Genomic DNA, 19,435 nt, shown 5'->3' with positions numbered 1-19,435 from the left:
GACTCCTGGCTGGTGTCCATTAAGTGCTACTGCGCTAATGTGCTCACAGATTTTCCTTGACTTTGGAAAACTTTGGAAAAAGGTCACCTACAAGTTTCTACAGGAGCCCAGAATAGATTTAGCAGCAATGAATTAACAGTTGCAGTCATGTTGTGTCTAGATTGTGGCAGCTGTTAGTGTTGTTAAGACTAACTCAATTTTGATACTTACAAAAACTTGATACCTTATGCCTATAATGTCACCACCACCACCAATGTCCAACTTTCTTCCATTTAGTCTGTCATTTTGTCATTATCGATAACAGTTTAAATGAGTAATCTAGTTTCTCCACAGTATTCATGTACTGTTTGATAAAAGTACATATTATGAATGTGATCATATTGTTAAGTATTTTTACATGTAAAATGCCACTGTACTCTAGTTTCAATGTCGTGTGCCTTGTTGTGTGTGTCTCCAATGTTAGTTACAACTGTAACTTAGGCCACAAATTCATTCATTCATGTTTATAAAACAGTTTTTGCAAGGCTGCGTGCGTGTTCTGGCTTTTCATGTTTGACCTAAAAGCTACAGTCCTTTGATCCCTTGCAACTCCAGGAACCCTCTATTTGTACACGCAAGACCAGTGGAATCCTTCTATATACTCTGTTAGCCATTTCTCCAAACATAATCAGAAAGAGCAGGATTAGTGTGTCTTTACAACACTTTAGCTTGAAATTGACTGTCTTAATTGGGCCCAATTGGATGTTGGGTATACAGCCGTCTTGACAAATGGGTGCTGAGTGACGACTGGGTGAGGTGAGCTGGATGGAAAATGTGGTTTCATGACTGACTGAAAGTGTTTCTATGCATGAATGCTTCGTGCCATTACATGCCGGCCGCTCACTGTATGAATAAATGCTTGGGAAGTATAACCCGGTGTGTTTACTATTCCTGCAGCTGAATAAACAGTTAGTTCACAATTCACAGACAAATTCAAAGCAGACATTGAAGTGACACATAATAGCTAAATATTATTTTTGCTAGCCACTTCTTAGGTGGAAGATGAATGAATTTCCAAATAGAAATACATTATGTTGCACATTGTCCGCTTGACTTAACTTCACTGTGAGAATTGCGAGGTGCTGACAAGTTATTTTGACATTAAAAAGTCTGAATTTTGCCCTTTTGTAACAAGGTAATATCTTTAGGTCATCTTTTAATCCACTAAAACGTTAACCAAAACTGACCTTTGTGGGATTCCATAATAGTAGTATACAATTTTAATTAACCAAATACACTGAAGTAATTTCCAGGTCAATTAATTATTTTCCTTACATCTTCCCATGACAGGTAGCATTGGCTCGACAAATTCTATCCACCTTAATATCTTTCTCATTTAGCCAATGATTAGGTAATTTCTTAATGAAATAAAAATGTAACCAATACTGACTCTTGTGGAACTCAGTTTATACAAGTTTATTTAACCAGATACATTGAACCAGTGCCCAGGTTGTTACAGTCTTTGATTAACAGTTTTTCTTACATCTTACCATGACAGGTAACGTTAGCTCGACAAATTCTGGTCCCCTTGTAATGTTGTGAAAAATGTATAGATTGGTTCACATGCTCATTCTGCTTGAAAACATGTCCATCACGCGTCCCCCCTCACCTGTATGTAAACACTGTCTGCAGGTCGCTGTCTGACCTGGGCCGCTCTGCCCTGTCTGAAGATGGCTGGCGTTTGAAGGAAATGAGTCTGCGATGTACAGCGGCATTGCTGACATTCCTGCCCTTGTGTCATCGCGGCTAAAGCAAACAGCGGCTTAGGAGAGAGGATTTCAGCGCTGAGACAACAGATTGTTTGTGCCTCGGACAGCTCAAAGGGACATTTCTCTGCATGTGGAAAGGTAGGAATTCAGAGTGCGCTGCCATAAGCTAACACGTCTGAGGGCCAGGAGGGGACCAGTCTACAGATTATTAACTCTATTTCCTGGTAGGTGCACAAGAACATACATTTTATAGATTCTTAGCTATGATGATTCAGACTTGGGAAGTGGAGGTAAAGAACATTTTGGAGATGGATACTGCCATTGTAAATTCCATGCAGAAGGAAAAACTGTAATTACTGGCATATAGTAGGTATATTTGTAGGTATAGTGGTAGAAATTGTGCGATATTTTGGTGAAATCAATATAGACTATAAACGATAATGTTGAAACCAAACCATAAAGCATAAAAAAGTATTCTAAATGTACAATATTATTAAATATTGTTGAGCTGTATAAATTAATAGCAGAATGCAACACTTAAGTAATTAGTTTATGTAATTATAGTTCATAATTCAACACTCTACAGCTATCATATTGCATAACCATAAATGGTCGACTATTACAAAGGAAAAGCACCAACGATAAATATTGACCCCGACAATTTATTGTTCCGTTAATAATATATTGAACAGTAAGTTGATACAGTATAGTAATTATCATGACAGGCCAACAAGCATGTCCCAGGAACCAGGTCCAAAAGCATGTAGATTAGTTTATACACATAGACACCGCAGCTCAGCAATAACAGTTTATCTGATCAACTGCACCATTTCCTTGTTCAACTTGTTTATAAAAGTACAAACACAAAATGACAAAAGAGTCTGTGTAATTCCTCAGTCGTTCAGGTATGATCCATATTCTGTCAACTGGATAAGTATATAAATATAACAAACTTTTTTGTCCAGCTGACAGAATAGAATTTCTCTTTTCCATGACTACATTCATGACTTTACGTTCATGATTCACTTAACATTTATATTCACGACTCACGTTGCCCCTTTTGATGAAGTTATGCTCACATGCATCTGTGGTTTAATTCTCGGTCACACATGAATACTTAAACCAGTGTACATCTTAAATCTACACTGGTTTTTCATACAACTGTACTTCTGCGTATTACATACATATTCTGTAGCATAACAAATCCCTCTATTTTACATTATGGTATTGCATTTTCACATGATAGTCCTGTATGGTGAGGTTGGGTGTGTAGGAGTGTCTATATCAGAAATGTGAGTGGACTGGGACTCGAGCCATATGATTTATTGGTGCATGCATCCTTGGCTTTGGATTAATTGTGACCCTGATAGATGAGAACTTTTTCTGAGATGTTTTTTTATGAATGAAAGGTTGGACTTGACATCCTCCACGTTTTGGTTCCCTGAACTGGGCTTCTTTGTACTCTCATGTTTGGAGCTGCACTGATTATAATTATAATCTTGTGCAATACACTTTGTCCATTTCAGCTGTAATCTGATGATATGAAACTATATCATAGCGTGTTGTTTTGTTAAACTGATTTTGTACAGTTTTCAGAATATGTACAGTTTTAAGACCGTGCTATATTATCAGCAAAAGTTTGAAAAGGTGCACTTAATAACCTTTTTAGGACTCTTGTCCAAGAACATTCTCATGAATTATTGACCGAACATTTCCTTTCCCTATGATTTGATTTACGAACGTTTCCAGTCAAAATGGACATACCATTCTGTAACACAGATCTCATGGGACAAATAAGAAACCTGAAATGTAAATGTACACAGTTGTATTTGGCTGTGTTTATTGTTAAAAATGCATCCTGATTCAAGTTTATCTCAACTTTTTGTTCTAGATTAGTGTAGGCCTTTTTTAGGTTTAGTATGTATCTAGTTTGACTCAGATGCCCATTTTGCCCGTAGACAGACATGATTTATTGATTTATTTTCTGTGGGGCTACTTTGTATGCAAAGTTTGAGAATCGCATTATAGCAGCTACTCTTTCCATTTCTCTGTGTGAATTCCTTGCTCTCCCAGTTGGACTCATTTAGTTGTCCGCACTGCTGTTCCCTCATCTTTGGGCCATTATTGCGGTTTTAAGAGCTCCTTCTGACCCCAGGTCATTAGTTTAAATTGGCTAAAAGTCCCGACTCTCCTCATCTGTCCAGATTTAAAACTCCCCGTGCACCCGCCACCCTCTTCATCTCAGCCGATCGGCGCACACCTTGATAATTGGTGATGTGGACCATATGTTGTGGTGAATAGCTCTCTGTTTTGCTGCCACTTGGTCATTTCAGATTGTGGATGTGGAGCTACCTGTCTGCTGGAGACTGCAGATATAGCTTCTGACACATATTATATTTCTCCACAGTATTCATATCTAACCTCCACATCTTTGCTCACCGGTGAATGACTGGCCTTGATATTTCTTAGGGCTGGCACGACAACTTGAAAAGGCATATGGAGGTCTTAGAAATTACAGCATTAAGTGATTTGATTTGATTTCAATAGTTAGTGCTGAAGCATAATAGTTTCCAGTTTTTCTGTAAAGTGGAGCTCCAAGATTAATCACAGTTGAATTTCAGTCCTTATTTTCTAAATAGCAATTAAATATTTTTCACAAATTGTTCAGCCCTACTGTTAAAGATCATGAGTACTGAAATGCTGTCTGTTCTCTTAGAATCTTTCAATCCAAAATGTTGTCACTTTCTGGAAGAGCTTGATCCATTGACATGCTTTTCTTATCACCCTGCTGTGACTGGACACTGAGATGAACTCTGAACTTTAGGGTCATGGAGTCTACATACAACTAATAAGAAACCAGCCAGAGTACTTTATATTTTACCAAATGCTCCTGCTATGAATATAAACATTTTGTACCTTAGGATATTACAGATATAACCATTAAAGTTGAAGGCATCATTTCTTGTTAAATCCTGATTCAGTCCAAATTTAAACTTAGTTGTAACTGGTACGGGTCTGGGGCCTTTTTAAAAAAATCACTTTCTTGTTCATGGGGGTCTTGTCCACGAGTGAGGGAAGGATGGAGGGAAGGATGGAGTGTGAGATTGACAGGCGGGTCGGTACAGCGTCCGCAGTGATGCTGAGCTTTGGGTAATTACTGAAAGGACAAGATCACGGATACATGAGGCCGAAATGGGTTTCCTCCGCAGGCTGGGCACTTCTTTAGAGATAGGGTGAGGAACTAAGTCACACAGGAGGAGCTCGGAGTAGAGCCGCTGCTCCTCCACGTCGAGAGGAGCCAGCTGAGGTGGCTGCTTAGACTACTGCCCCCACGACCCAGCCCCGGATAAGAAAAAGAAAATGGATGGATGGATAATGCATGTTTTCTTATTTATATTACAGGCCATTGCCTCTTGCTCTTTGCATTCTTGCTCCATACACACGCCAAGGAACTGATTCATCTTCATTCATCTTTGTCATGATCAATCACAGACGGTCTAATAAACTTAAAACCCAAACTACTTGAACTTTGAGTTTTTGCACAGGTCCAGACATGTTCAGGCTAAAGGTTAGTTTTTTTTATTCCTTTAGGGTCAGACAAGCTAATGCTAAAGCTAACACCCCCACAGACCTTCATTGGGTTCCATTTCTATTTGGGTTCCATTTGTGCCTAACCTCTCCAGTTTTCCAACACTGTGATATGTTTTTGGATATTGTACATGGCCTTTTAAAGTTCACAAATTATCTTTAACTTAAGAAAACAGTTTCAATAGTGGAGCATGTTTCTTTTTCCATTATTATAAGTTGAAATATGGAAGATCCAGGGGTTAAAAAAGCAGGCTGCAGACTCATTTCTCCAGGACACTCACTCTGTCTGTCTGATAGCCCCACTACTGTCTGGGCAGGACAGGCTCCTGAGACTGTCCTCATTGGCCTGTCGTGCTAAGTAATAGGTGAATAGGCAGGAAGGCTGTATGTAATGTACAGCTCATTTACTACATTTGTGAAGTTATACCTAATGTCCTACGCTGGAAAGATTAGATCAACTTTAGGTACAACAAATGAATATGAAGTTGCATATAACATACTGGGGTATAAGTTACATCTAGAGGGGAGAGAGGATGTTTCCTTAGGGCTGCAAAATATATATTGTAATAGAACAGAAATCACAATTTGAGTTGTTGCAATTATCAAATGGCAAAGGTTATTAAGATAGCAAAATGTCCACTATAAAGAACAAAGAACATATACCCTGTTTTTCATTGTTGTTCCTGTAGTTTAGACCTCTACAAATATCTTCTGAAATTCTTGTATTATTATCAATTGATATTTCAGTCTTCTCTCAAATGTTGATGCCCCTGAAGAAGAATCATACTTGGTAAACATATATCGTAAAAATAATACTTGCCAGAAAAAAAAAAAACACAATTTAATTTTTACCCCAAAATTGTACAACCCTACATTGGACAAAACCCGTTCACCCGTTATGGCAATAGAAACGAACAGCTCAAAGGTTCCTTCAATACTCCTTGTTATCAACTCTTAACATTAACATATTTTTTTTGCGGGTCTGTTTGTGTTTAGCTTTGATTCTCATTATAACCTGCTGTAATTCTTTTGTATAATAATTAGGTTTGCAATTCGGTTTACAGCTGTGTCTTGGTCATGGCTGTCTCCTCCATTGCAGCTGCTCCTGCTCTGCACTTATTAGAGAATTTAAAAGACTTTTTCAAACCAGAGGAAGTTAGCCATGGTCTGGTCCACTGGTCTCACAGGCTCATGAAGCATAGATGTAATGCGTGTCAATAGTCTACTTGTTGATACCACGTGCTGCTGGGTCAGTATTAGCATGTGCAGCAGACCGTTAGCTCTGCAGGTGCCAAGGTGTCATCCCTTCCAACAGGATATTACACTCATAATCACGTCCACGATAATAACTGCCAGTAAAGGGAGTCATTTATGGTAAAGGCCAAATGAATGAGTTATGATGGGAATGGCATTAGTTGTAGTATTTTCTTGGGATATAAGGAATACATGGATACAATAGCTTTGCTTAATTATGGGAACAATATCTATAATAACTATCAGTCTTAAGTAGGGAGGCCTGGATATACAATTTAAATTTTAAGTTTAAGTTTATTTGAAATAAATATCACAAAGTAAAGATCAGTCATGATTACTGACTCCATGGCCAAACAATTAAAACCCCCTTGAAACACAATGACACATCTCAAGTGCTTATCCACAAAAAAAGAAAGAAATCCTTAAATGTTCTCTTATTAGCATAATACATTGCCATTCCTCTAGTGCTATAGTGAGGAGATTTGTTAAAGGTAACTTTCTGAATGATAAAGTTAAGCTAACGTGAAATAAACTGATTAAAAGAATAAAAAAGTCACATTTAAAAGCACTTAACATGATTTTTGCATGGAGAGATTGAACTGAAATGACTTAATTTTGTTTCTAAAATTCTCACAATAATTCATTTAAATTTTTAAAACTATATTGTGACCTGAATCATTTCTGATACAATTATAGATTAACCAAATAACCTTGATATCTCCACTCTTAAGATGATATATTTTGTACTATAAATTTCACTATGTTTCTATATCAAAGCAAAAGCCTAAGTTCCTATATAGCGACTATGCCAGCTAGCCAATACATAACAAAACTGGACCAGGTTTACTAGGTTTAAAAAAATGTAAAGCATATTATTTAGTACAGACACATCTTTTTGTATATCTGATAGTGCTGTTTTACAGTGCACATTTTCACCTGTTTCTCTTTAATCCTTCAAACATAAAGCTCACCATCGAGTCATGAATACCAGACATTATCCAAAGTATGTGCTCACAACAGAAACATGCTGACTTCATTATATAAACTCATATAACAGAGTTTATAGCAAGACTTAGCTGTAATCTGGCAAAACGACGCAAGATATCACTGTATGTTATGTAGTGATTCATGGTATCTACTGCTCACCTGGTTATTATAGGTTCTGAAAGATTTGACTGGTATTCTCTGGTAATAAAAACTACTCTGGGACAAAAACACTAGCACTTGACTGTACCATAGCATTAAAGACAAACACATGGAAGATTACAGTGTTTTGTGTCACACTAGTACAGAGCTGTGAACCTTATTGCTAGCTACTTGCTTATTTCTTGGCATCACATTACTCTTTTACAGAATATAAACACTTAGTACAGTCACAACTAATGCCAAAAGGAATTAAGTGCTCAGGGCATGCTCAGTTTTGTGAATAGGCTTTGCCATGACGATTCCAGTGATGGTAGAATCTTGGATCCATCCTGGCAGCTGCCGAACATACGAAGCTACTTTATACAAACCTGTATGTTACTTAATAACAAACTGTTGTGTTTTTTTTTTCAATCTGACTCTTATTGTAAAAAGTAAAAATTGGGCTGGTCATTGACCCAGAGTAACTCATGTTAAGTAGAAACATGTATCTACTACTACTACTGATCTACAATATGGGCACATTGTCAATGAGCAAGGTCTGACTTTCTTTAAATGGTGAATAGGCTTAATTTAGGATTCACATTTCCACACACCATCAACATTTTGACTACACCTGAATCAGGACTAGAATGGGACTGTAGTATCTGGTGTAAGCATCAAAGAGGACCATGAAACTGAAATGTAAAGTCAGAAGGTATGGAATGTATTACAACTCACATAGGTAAAGCCACAGCGTAGCTAGGCAAAAGTGAACAGCGTAGCTATGGGCCCTCCAGACAGGAAAGAGGGAGAGCCCTTAAATGTGTGTGTTTACAGTTTTTATAGTGTGTATCAGTGCGTGCGTGTGAAGGAGGATCATCTGGTCAGCATAGCGTTATCTTCGTGAGCTCTCATGCAGGACTAAACTGGGCTCAAACTAGGACCAAACCAGGACAAGAGCTGGTCCTGCTGGTCCAGGAAATCAGCTGGGGGTCTGGTTTTCCGTGATTCGTCCTCATGTCTCTCCTTCTCTGAGTCAGATCCGAGCAGCTGTGTTGACTGTCTAACATGCGCTGGCCCTGATTATGGCTCTATGTTTGGGCTCAGACACTTGTTAACTTTGATGCTGTAAATGGGTGCTGCTTGCACCCCAGGGCTGTCCAGGCAGTGTTTATCTTAGCTGCAGTGGGACGTTTCATCTTGCATAAGCTCATATTGGCACGCGCTGGGGTTGTGGTCCATTAAAAGTCCTCAGCTGCCACGAGATGTTCGAGATGATGTCTTTGTTTTAGATTTTATGATTTGTTGATTTTAATAATCTGTTGTGTTTCTTAGCATGAGGAGGCGTTAAGAAAACAAAACTCTGCTGCTAACAAGATGCAGGTGGAGTAAATGCCATCAGAGCTCAGCTGCAGGCCATGACGCTGCCAGGATCCTATTAGGGAATAATGCACAATGTAATAGTCTATTTTCTGGATTTATGGCGGTTTTCCGTTGGGTAAATGAACCAAGATATTAACATGGCACACACAACAACCGAGTTTTAACATTTTGGAGGTGTCTGGATAGAAAAACAAATGTATAGCTTTTTATCATTTTTAACGTAGCAGAAAGCTCAAGGTGTAATATTTTTTTAGATTTAGGGTACAAGCCAGTATTATACCTGTAGGTGTGCACATCACTTTGTCTAAGAAAAATTTTAACAGTAAATAAACATTATACATACTGGTTTTGGTTCCGCTGTAAGAAAATAATTACACTCCGTTCAACGCTATTGCTATTTTTCATTTTAATGTATCTAGAAATAACTGAAATTCAACCATATGAAAGGCATCAATTATGTTTTTTTTTTTTTAACACGTCTTCTCTATCTTATTTGGTGGAACTCAGGTTGCTTGTTTTGGGCTTTTCTTTCAAAGGCTTGGTCGTTTGGTTCAAATCTGGCAAACTTGATAGCTGTCCTGAATTTAGCTACGCCCCATGGTTTGTAACTGTGGTACAGCTACTTTTGATACACTATATGTAGTTTTTCACAGGAGAGTTTTACCATTTAAATATTGCATTACTTTGAGGTGAAGTTAAGTTTTGTCAGAGTTTAGTCCTTCATGTGGATGGACCCCATAATTGCAGAAATATCAACTAAAAACTGTGAACGTTACTTAATCACCTTCTGTTATTGACTATGATTTAATTTTCTTTCTGCTGGTTAAATTTTGTTAAGCTCTGCGAGGCGACGAAATGTTGTTGTGATTTTGGGCTATACAAAACTAAATTAAACTGACCTTAAATAAACCAAGAAAACCTCTCCCATATGCCAGATTCCACCTTATTTAGAATTCAAAGTTCTCATAACATAAATGCTAATCCTGTGATGTCATCTGAATGCAAGTATCAACAAATGAAGTATCCACATATTGTTTTCAGTAACATTACCTTTTATAATAGTGATTCAATCCAATTGTACTCTTGTTATGCTAATTGCACTGCTCATTTCCTGCTTAGATCATTGAATACAAACACTAGTCACATTTGCACATCTCCCGGACCCTAATCTGCATGATGAACTTCCTTCCATCCGATTAACAATTCATCCAAGTTCATGACTCACTCGAATAGCCAATTTCGTCCAGTGCCAGTGCCAAAGTACAACAAGAGCCCTGTGTTTAGGTAAATAATTTTGTCTTCTGTGTTTGTTGTTGTAGGAGCTGAGGTTAGAAGTGTCCTTGATCAGGCTGTAGGTTCCTCCACATTAGCATTTAGCTTTGACACTTGGCTGAAGGGATTTGCATGTCGGTATGTGTTGAAGCTAGCCCAATTGTATTTTCATTCTCCATTCTCTTCTCTTTGACCGCTAATTGGAGCAGTGTGAGGAGGGGGCTGGGGCGGCCGGCACCGGAGATCTGACCTGAACGTTGAGATCACAAGGATTAAGAATATATAATTTATTTTTATTTTTTTTACTGATTTGTTTCATAATGTACACTGACTCAGTTACATTTTTGTAAACATGGTCAGAGAGGCTATGTTTTTTATTGTACATTTTTGTTTCTTTTTGTTCTTAGATGCAGTTACTTAATAGTAGATAACTGTGTTGAATTGCATCATTTTTGTAATAAAATGGCTGGTAAATCATGCTAGGAGTTACTGCATTAGTTCCTGTTTAACACTTTCAATATATTTATGTGACAATATCTAATTCAAGAATATGCCTTGTTGATTAAATCTTCCAAACAGATCTTTTGTTAGATTAGATTTTGGTTATAGTGATTTTGGTTATAGTGATTGCTACAACTGCTTCTTATTCAGATGCCCTCCCATGCTGTGTTACATAAACCATTTCAAATTAATCTTATTTAGCATTATAGAACATCAAAGACTCTTCAGTGTTTAATGAATTGTATTCCCGGTTAAGACACATACCCGCCAACGCAAGACCATTTAATTTGAAAGCGAAAGTCCGGGGAGATGTGTATTGATTATAGCAGAGTGTCTTTAGTTACCCCTGCTTGTGTGATGTTGTGGGCCCTCTTTGCTCTATTGTGGCTGAGTTCCGCTGGGGGTCTTGTGTGTAAACAGCGCCTCTCCACTCATCTTTTCTAAAGCTCTTTCTTCTCCCTCAGCCTCCTCATCCTCGGGGCATCCTCTGTCTGGACGTCCCACAGGCTCGGCTCTGGAAGTGTATTGCGGGCTTTATACCCAGGATCCAGCCTCTGCCACAATGCGTCCCTCTCCCCTCCCTCTCGTCTCTCTGCCAAGCTGGGAAGAGTAAATATTTATCAGCCCCCCACCACAATGGCAGCGCTGTGGAGAAAGGAGAATTCTGGTGCATGTGAGGCCACGCAGCAACTATGGGCCTAAATATGGACTTCCCCAGGATCAAGAGTGGACATACCCATACACCGTCATAAGATCAGACTTTGAACAACTGGCCGGTAAGTGCAAAATTTAGTTAAGAAGAATGCTCTAATATGATTTTGAATGACAAGATGTTTCCATAGCTGCCATAGTTGCTCATTTTGAACGTCTTGGGTTGTGCTTTTTGGTTTTGCTCTTTAGACAGTACATTTTTCATTTAATGGATCCAGAAATAACTGAAATACAACCATTTTAAAGATGTCAGTTATGTTACATGTTTTTAATGAAATACTGAACATGCTTAACGTCTAACCTCAAGTTGCTTTTTTAAATTTTAATTTGGTGGGACTCGGGTCACTTGTTTTGGGCTTTTCTTTCAAAGGCTTGGTCGCTTGTTGTGCTCTGAAAATCTGGCAACCCTTGTAGCTGTTTTGAATTTAGCTACACCCCATGGTTTGTGACTGTGGTACAGATACTTTTGATACTCTATATTTAGTGTTTCACGGGGGAGTTTTATCATTTAAATATCGCATTACTTCAAAGTGAAGCTAAGGTTTGTCTGGATTTAGTCCTCACTTAGTTGTCAATTAATCGAATTAATCTGAAGTCCTTGTTTCAATTCAATACAAGTTTACCAAGATATCCCTTCTAGCTAGTATTAAATGTCAGGGTGAAGAGGTTTTCAGTCTAGTCTTAAACTGTGTTAAACTGAGAGGATCTGACAGGCAGAGGGAGGCTGTTTCATAGTCTTGGCACTGCCACAGAAAAGACTCTGTCTCCTCTGGTCTTGAGTCTGGCTTTGGGCACAGCAACAGGAGCTGGTCAGCTGACCTCAGAGCTCTGAGTGGAGTATAGGTCTGTAGAAACATGCTCAAATAAAGGGGACCCATAGAGTGCAGACATTTAAACACAGTTACATTTTGAATTGCACCCGATATGAAATAGGAACCAGTGCAGGTTCCACAGCACAGGCCTGATGTGCTCTTATCTCTTAGTTTTTGTCCGCAGATGTGCTGCAGCATTCTGGACATTCTATAAGTGCTCCAGTGAGTCCTGGTCCAGCCCCTTATACAAAGAATTACAATAATCCAGACACAGCATTACAAATGCGTGGATTGCTTTTTCAAAATCCTCCTTTGAAAGGTAGGGCTTTACTTTAGCAAGTAGCCTCCACTGAAAGAAGCTGAACTTTATGACAAAGCTAATGTGTTTGTCCAGTTTGAACATGGAATCGACAGTCAATGCAAGATTCATCTGCAGAGCGACAATAAGAGGACAGAGGACCATCACATTGTCTCTCCCAAGCAGTGGGTTAGTTTGGCCAAACATCACAATCTGTTTTATTTTGATTCTCACATCCCTCAGACAGTCCTGCAGAGCTCTGATTGTGGTCTGGCTGTGTTTGGCGTCAGTGACAGATATATTTGAATATCATCTGCAACAATGAAATGCAGCATTGTGCTTTCTAAAAACATCACCCAAGGGAAGCATGTACAGAGCCAAGAGGGCCAACATGATTATTTATTCCTGGTTCAGTTCTGTTGTAGGCCTGGTTCAGATCTGGTTTGGTCCCAGTTTTGTTTTTTTTAGGTATTGCTTTGTTTTGCTTAGGTCCTGCTTTAGTCCTGTTTTAGTCCTGTTTTAGTCCTGCTTTAGTCCTGCTTTAGTCCTGTTTTAGTTCTGCTTTAGTCCTGCTTTAGTCCTGTTTTAGTACTGCTTTAGTCCTGCTTTAGTCCTGTTTTAGTCCTGTTTTAGTACTGCTTTAGTCCTGCTTTAGTCCTGTTTTAGTCCTGTTTTAGTACTGCTTTAGTCCTGCTTTAGTCCTGTTTTAGTCCTGCTTTAGTCCTGCTTTAGTCCTGTTTTAGTTCTGCTTTAGTCCTGCTTTAGTCCTGTTTTAGTACTGCTTTAGTCCTGTTTTAGTACTGCTTTAGTCCTGCTTTAGTCCTGTTTTAGTCCTGCTTTAGTCCGGCTTTAGTCCTGCTTTAGTCCTGTTTTAGTCCTGTTTTAGTCCTGCTTTAGTCCTGCTTTAGTCCTGTTTTAGTCCTGTTTTAGTCCTGTTTTAGTTGCTATAGTTGCTCCTTAGAATCTTCGTTAAGTTTTCATTGAGATTTTTTATCTTGAATTTGATAGGCGATACATCGATACATACTATAGCGGGAACAATATATTTTGGGGCTCAATATTTATCTTGTGTACATTTTCTTTGTAAAAGTGGGATGATTTGGGGTATGTCAGTTGTAATAAGTTAAGATTTGAGCTATAAAATGTTGAATAAGTGACCTCTATAGCTAATTATTGACCATAGAAGTCATTTTAATGATACTGTCTATTTAAAACTGGTTTACTGGGATCATCTGGCATTATTGTGTCAGCTGGATAAAGTAGTTTCAGTATTATCGTTTATAGCAGTATATTTCTTGCTTCAAAATTTGCTGTTGTGACAGGCTTACAGTTTGATTTTTTTCATTTGTGTTCTATAGCAGTGCATTAGTCAAGGAGATGCCCAGTCTGTTTTCTACTAATGAGAAATACAGGACCTGCTGAATAAATATTTGTGGTTGACCAAATAAAGTCTCCTCTGGGGACTGTTAAATGTGGTGAAAATTTCATTACTTTCAAGGTATTTTAATGGAGACAGGCATTTGTGGTCTAGTAATTGTGATCTATTAAGCTCCTGTTTCTTTTGTGATATAGACTAGTATTTGTATATAAATATTGATCATTTACATTGCTTCTAAGGGTAAATCAGTGAGTTTTTTTTTTTATCATGGTTCAGTTAATTCACTGTATCAAATGGGATGGCAAAAGGATATGATCATTTTAAAATATTTTGTGATTTGAAATACAGTGTTGAGAGTTATTATTTCTACTAAGGAAGATTTCTGTTATGTTAAATTAGGTTTGGATTTGGAGCTGGAGGACCTGAATAAAACTCATTCATTGTGCAATGATATATGAAGCATGTGAAGTTTGATATGGTTTGAGTTTCCAGTTTTATTAAATCCTGATATAGGACTGTCTGAAACGATTAGCACTGTATTTTGGCTCAGTGGATAGAGACTTCAGGTGCTCGTGTAATTATATGTAATTTAGCATGGAAACGGAAAAGTGCTATTACTGCGTGTATTGGATAAATGTTTTTGGCTCTGTGTGAATGAAATCACCTCACAATATGGAAAACGTTAACAACAAGTCTTGGACTGGACATGGTGCAGTGACAGGGTGGCCTTTGTACTTACTCTGCATTCATTTAACTATGGCACAAATGAATAATTTAAATTGTAAGTTTGACCGTGTGGGTCAAATGAACCTAAGATTACCTCTTTTCTTCATCAGACTATAACAAAACTACATATTATGACAGTTCATGGTCATATTAGAATTATTAATAAAAGCAGCAAAATCTGAATCTTTCAAGTTGCATATATTATTCGCCCTAGTCAACCAAACCAGTATGTTTCAATTTCCAATTATATAGCACAGTTAAAAACAACTTCGGCTGCCCAAAGAGCTTCACATAAAAAGTCAACAAAAAACAAATACACAGATAATATGATACTCAGGCAAAGAACAATAAAACGGCAAGATATCCTGCCTAGCTAGTATTAAATGATGTGTCACGTTAGCGATCCATCGATGTTTTTTTGTTGTTGTTTTTTTTCATGGCTGATGCCGATACCGATTGATTATTTGATTTGATTATTTTCCCCAAATTATTTACTTTAAATTTACTACCCCCTAAGCCTTTTAAGAGAGCTGTGTAGTCATGTTTTGTGCAGCTATTGCTTCATATTAAACGGTTAATATAAAGCTTTGCGTGATTTTTAGGCAGCAGATCGACCAAAACAAGATATCAGCCTGTGCTGGAGATTTAAGGCCAATAGCTGTTACACTAAAAAGTCTAAATATCAGCTGATATATTGGTCTATCTTTATGTCATATACTACTTAATGCAGTTTCAAAATATTAATTTATTTATTAAACTTAAAGGCACACAACAATGAACAGTGGCCAGGGGCGGAGATTGTGGAGAGACATTTTACAAACTGTAATGAAGTAGGCTAGGCTGAACCACTATGCAACAGAAACATACAGTTTATCTGACCAAAAGATTAGACTTACAGCTGAAATGTTAGTAACTCTTATATGTTTTTACACAGTTGTACAGGTTTTGCCCTGTATTTGTCTCAATATTTCAGCTTTTAGGACCAATTAGTTATAATACGTTCACTGTAATATCACCTTTGTCCTTTGGATCCTCAAACCTCTCAGTTATGAATAGACTGTCACCTTTACTTGTTCTCACTTTGCTGCTTTTGACTTGAGACGCTGCAGGACTGGATGAGCTAGCTCCGGCTCACCTCTGCTCCTCCCATCATGCCGCAGGAGAGGACCCGATGACCCAAACCATGATGTAATTCCATAAGGCTGTCAAGAATCATTTCCTTCTGAATTTTAATAATGGTGAGATTAACGCCAGACCGGCACCAGGGCCCAGTCATTTCCAGGGAGGGGAGTTTTTGTTCCCTCTCGTTTGCTTTTAGACAAATTTTATAGTGTTTATAAATATTTATGGACATATACAGATGACTTATAAAGCGCAAGAAAAGTCAGCCGTGTTCCAGCTTTTCAGAATTGTCTTTGCTGTCGCGCTTTCTGCTGCCAAAAAGTTGAACCTGCCATTAGGGCCATAATAATGTAGTTTTCTCACATATGGGTGAGAAAGTGTAAAATTGCAAACAGGTGTTTAGACACAAGCTATATGCTAACATGCTTACTGTGGAAAACTGTATAATACTATGCACAAACCGTACCACGCATACTAAATGAGTTTTGCAGTTAGCATTATATATGTTTTCTTATGGTTTTTTCGGTGCAAAACAGGTACAAAAAACATGCTTTTATTAATTTATTTTATTAGAAAGTTACATGGTAGGGTCTTAAGCACCAAATGTAAGCTATAAGTGTTTGTATATTGTGTCTCTTATAGCTGGCTTCATCTCCCAGACCCTCATGTGTCGGCTGTGAAGGATGGGGTACAGATAGAACATGTTTTTCACTCCGCCTCATTGCCCCATGCACACCTGAACTCTACCTGCCCCATGCTTCCTCACACCTGTCTTTCTTTCTCTCTCTCTGCCCCTCTCTTTCTCTCGCTTTCTCTCTCTCTCTGCTGTATCACTTTCCGTTTGATGTACAGTTTGTTTTTGGTGGTCAGGCTTCAGCTCCATGATGCAGGAAGCTGAAAGGGGCGCCACTATTGTTCCAACATGCCATCTGTACATTAAAAACACCCATGGTACAGTAGTAGTATTAGGTGGTATCTCAGATGGTAACAGTAAACTTGGCTTTGTGTTTTAGATTTGGTTTATTTACACAACAGAAAGGGCTTCCTATACGGGTAATTTTGTAAAGACTGAAAATATCCCTTTTGCCTGCATACCTAGAGTGAATTCAAAACTGCCTATTTTTGCGAGTGGACATTTACATTTTATTTGGCTATTGTCCATTGGATTATTGCTGCATGGCTCGTCACACACAATTTCGAAAGCACATTTGAAATAATTTTTTTGGTGTAAATTTCCACTTAGATGATGCTGGATATCTAAATTCCTAAAGTCAAAGTTAGGGTTAGCATAAAATTTAAATTATAAAATTACTATATTACTATAGAATTAACTAAAATACAACTAAATACTCCAAATTGCTGCGAAAATACTACAATCCAAAAATTTCAAATTCAATTTTAATACTAAGGAAAATGCTTGATTCCGATTTTGACCACACTCCCATGTCTGTCTTGTCTGGACATCAGTAGTACTAGTAGAAGTAGTAGTAGTAGTAGCAGTAGCAGTAGCAGTAGTAGCTATTTATTATTTAAAATTTATTTGTCCCACAATGGTAGTAGTAGTAGTAGTAGTAGTAGTAGTAGTAGTAGTAGTAGTAGTAGTAGTAGTAGTAGTAGTAGTAGTAGTAGTAGTAGTAGTAGTAGTAGTAGTAGTAGTAGTAGTAGTAGTAGTAGTAGTAGCTATTTATTATTTAAAATTTATTTGTCCCACAATGGTAGTAGTAGTAGTAGTAGCAGTAGTAGTAGCAGTAGAAGTAGCAGTAGTAGCTGTAGATGTAATACCAGTAGTTTGTTGTAAGAGAATATTTATTTGTCCCACAATGGTAGTAGTAGTAGGTGATAGTTATAGTAGCTGTAGTAACTGTAGCTGTAATAGCAGTAGTAGTAGTTTGTAGTGAGAGAACATTAATTTGTGGTGGTAGTAGAAGTAGTAGAAGTAGTAGCAGTAGCAGTACCAGCAGTAATAGTAGTTTGTAGTAAAAGAATATTTATTTGTCCCACAATGGTAGTAGTAGTAGTAGTAGTAGGTGGTAGTAATAGTAGCAGTAGTAGCTGTAGCTGCAGTAGCAGTAGTAGTAGTAGTAGGATGAGGAGGAGTAGTAGTAGGTAGTAGGAGTAGTAGCTGTAGACATAATAGCTGTAGCAGTAGTAGTATTAGTTTGTAGTAAGAGAACATTTATTTGTCCCACAATGGTAGTAGTAGTTGGTGGTAGTAATAGTAGCAGTAGAAGCTGTAGCTGTAGTAGCAGTAGTAGTAGTTTGTAGCGAGAGAACATTTTTTTGTCCCACAATCGTAGTAGTAGGTCGTTGTAGTAGTAGTATCCTGACCATCTGTGTTTGTGTGTAAGAGCGCTGCTGTGTTTGTCAAAGCACACATTTATCATGGCGCCCGCGGGTGTCAGCGCCGCAGCTTTCTCACTGCGTTTCCATTACGCTCTGCTGCTCCTCTCACAGACACTCAACACCTGACCCTATGCCCCCCAGTCCTTCCCACGCAAGACACTACAAATACAAGAGGCTATGAAGGACAGTGCCCAGGGGCCGCCAATCCAATACTAATGCATATGTAGTGATTCACAAAGTTTTTACACCTAAAACCTGATTTTTACTTAACAACGTGGAAAAACAGTGGCCCGAAGTTATTCCTCATTTTCCTAACACATCTTAATTCACAGTGATGAGTTTATAAGCATGTCCTCTGAAAGTTTTGAAAAGAGCTCATGAACTCATCGCAGTGAATAATTAGGATGCCGGGAATGAGTTAGGAAAGTGAGTAATAAGGTTTGATTTTCATGTTTTTAGTAAAAATTGGTACAGCATCTTTGATTTACTTACTATAGCAGATACAAAACAGGACTAAACCTTTCTAAATCAAGATTCTGACTTATATTTTTCCTACGTTTTACACTAACCAACTATTATTCCTTCCTCTCCACTTTCTCCTCCCTGGGTTGTGTTCTGGTAATGCAAGTGGATTGGTTTTATTTTTACCATTGTGTGTGAATTATGATGACCTCAGACTAGATCCTCCAGCAGAAATCCTGAGACATGGTGCAGCCCCTATAGCCTGCATCCGCTCGGAGCTCTTGTGCAATGTCTTTCCCAGAAGAGCAGTGAAAAAGTGTCATTATAACCACAGGAAACTTACGCATTCACTTTCCCACCTTTAATTTTGGCCCACAATCTCATTTTTATATTTATTTAATGCGCAAACTTTTCCAAGATTTTATGAGACCTAGGTGAGGGTATAAAACAGTAGAAAGAAGTAATGGTTCTTATGGGGATTTATTCAGAGAAACAGGTTTGGGAAAATGTTGTGGACCATGCGCAAATGTGGCAACAGAATGGATAACTTGTCTTTTTTGTCATCCTTAATAGAGCTTACTCTACGCTTCAAGTCATACAAGTTGATTTATTCATCCCTCATCTCTTCCTACAACTCAGCTTTTTCAGTCACAAATAATACTCACAAAAGGAATGCCAATATGTAATGCAATTCTCCGTTTTGCTTCAAGCG

The 19,435-nt window shown here is 38.0% G+C and overlaps 1 protein-coding gene across 1 annotated transcript in view; it reads left to right on the top strand.

Moving 5' to 3' along the window:
* Positions 1-1,683: 1,683 nt before the first annotated feature.
* Positions 1,684-19,435, top strand: part of disp1 (dispatched homolog 1 (Drosophila)) — a 65,015-nt gene continuing 47,263 nt past the window's right edge. Inside the window, exons 1-2 of the mRNA XM_055232418.1 lie at positions 1,684-1,886; positions 11,336-11,647. The gene's annotated coding sequence lies outside the window, so the exon portion shown is untranslated. The remainder of the gene's footprint in view (positions 1,887-11,335; positions 11,648-19,435) is intronic.

The sequence above is a fragment of the Periophthalmus magnuspinnatus genome, chromosome 24 (assembly GCF_009829125.3).
Source record: "Periophthalmus magnuspinnatus isolate fPerMag1 chromosome 24, fPerMag1.2.pri, whole genome shotgun sequence".
In the NCBI taxonomy this organism is placed as follows: Eukaryota; Metazoa; Chordata; class Actinopteri; order Gobiiformes; family Gobiidae; genus Periophthalmus; species Periophthalmus magnuspinnatus.
The sequence above is the reverse complement of the archived record's forward strand: the minus strand, read 5'-3'. Positions and strand labels throughout refer to the sequence as shown.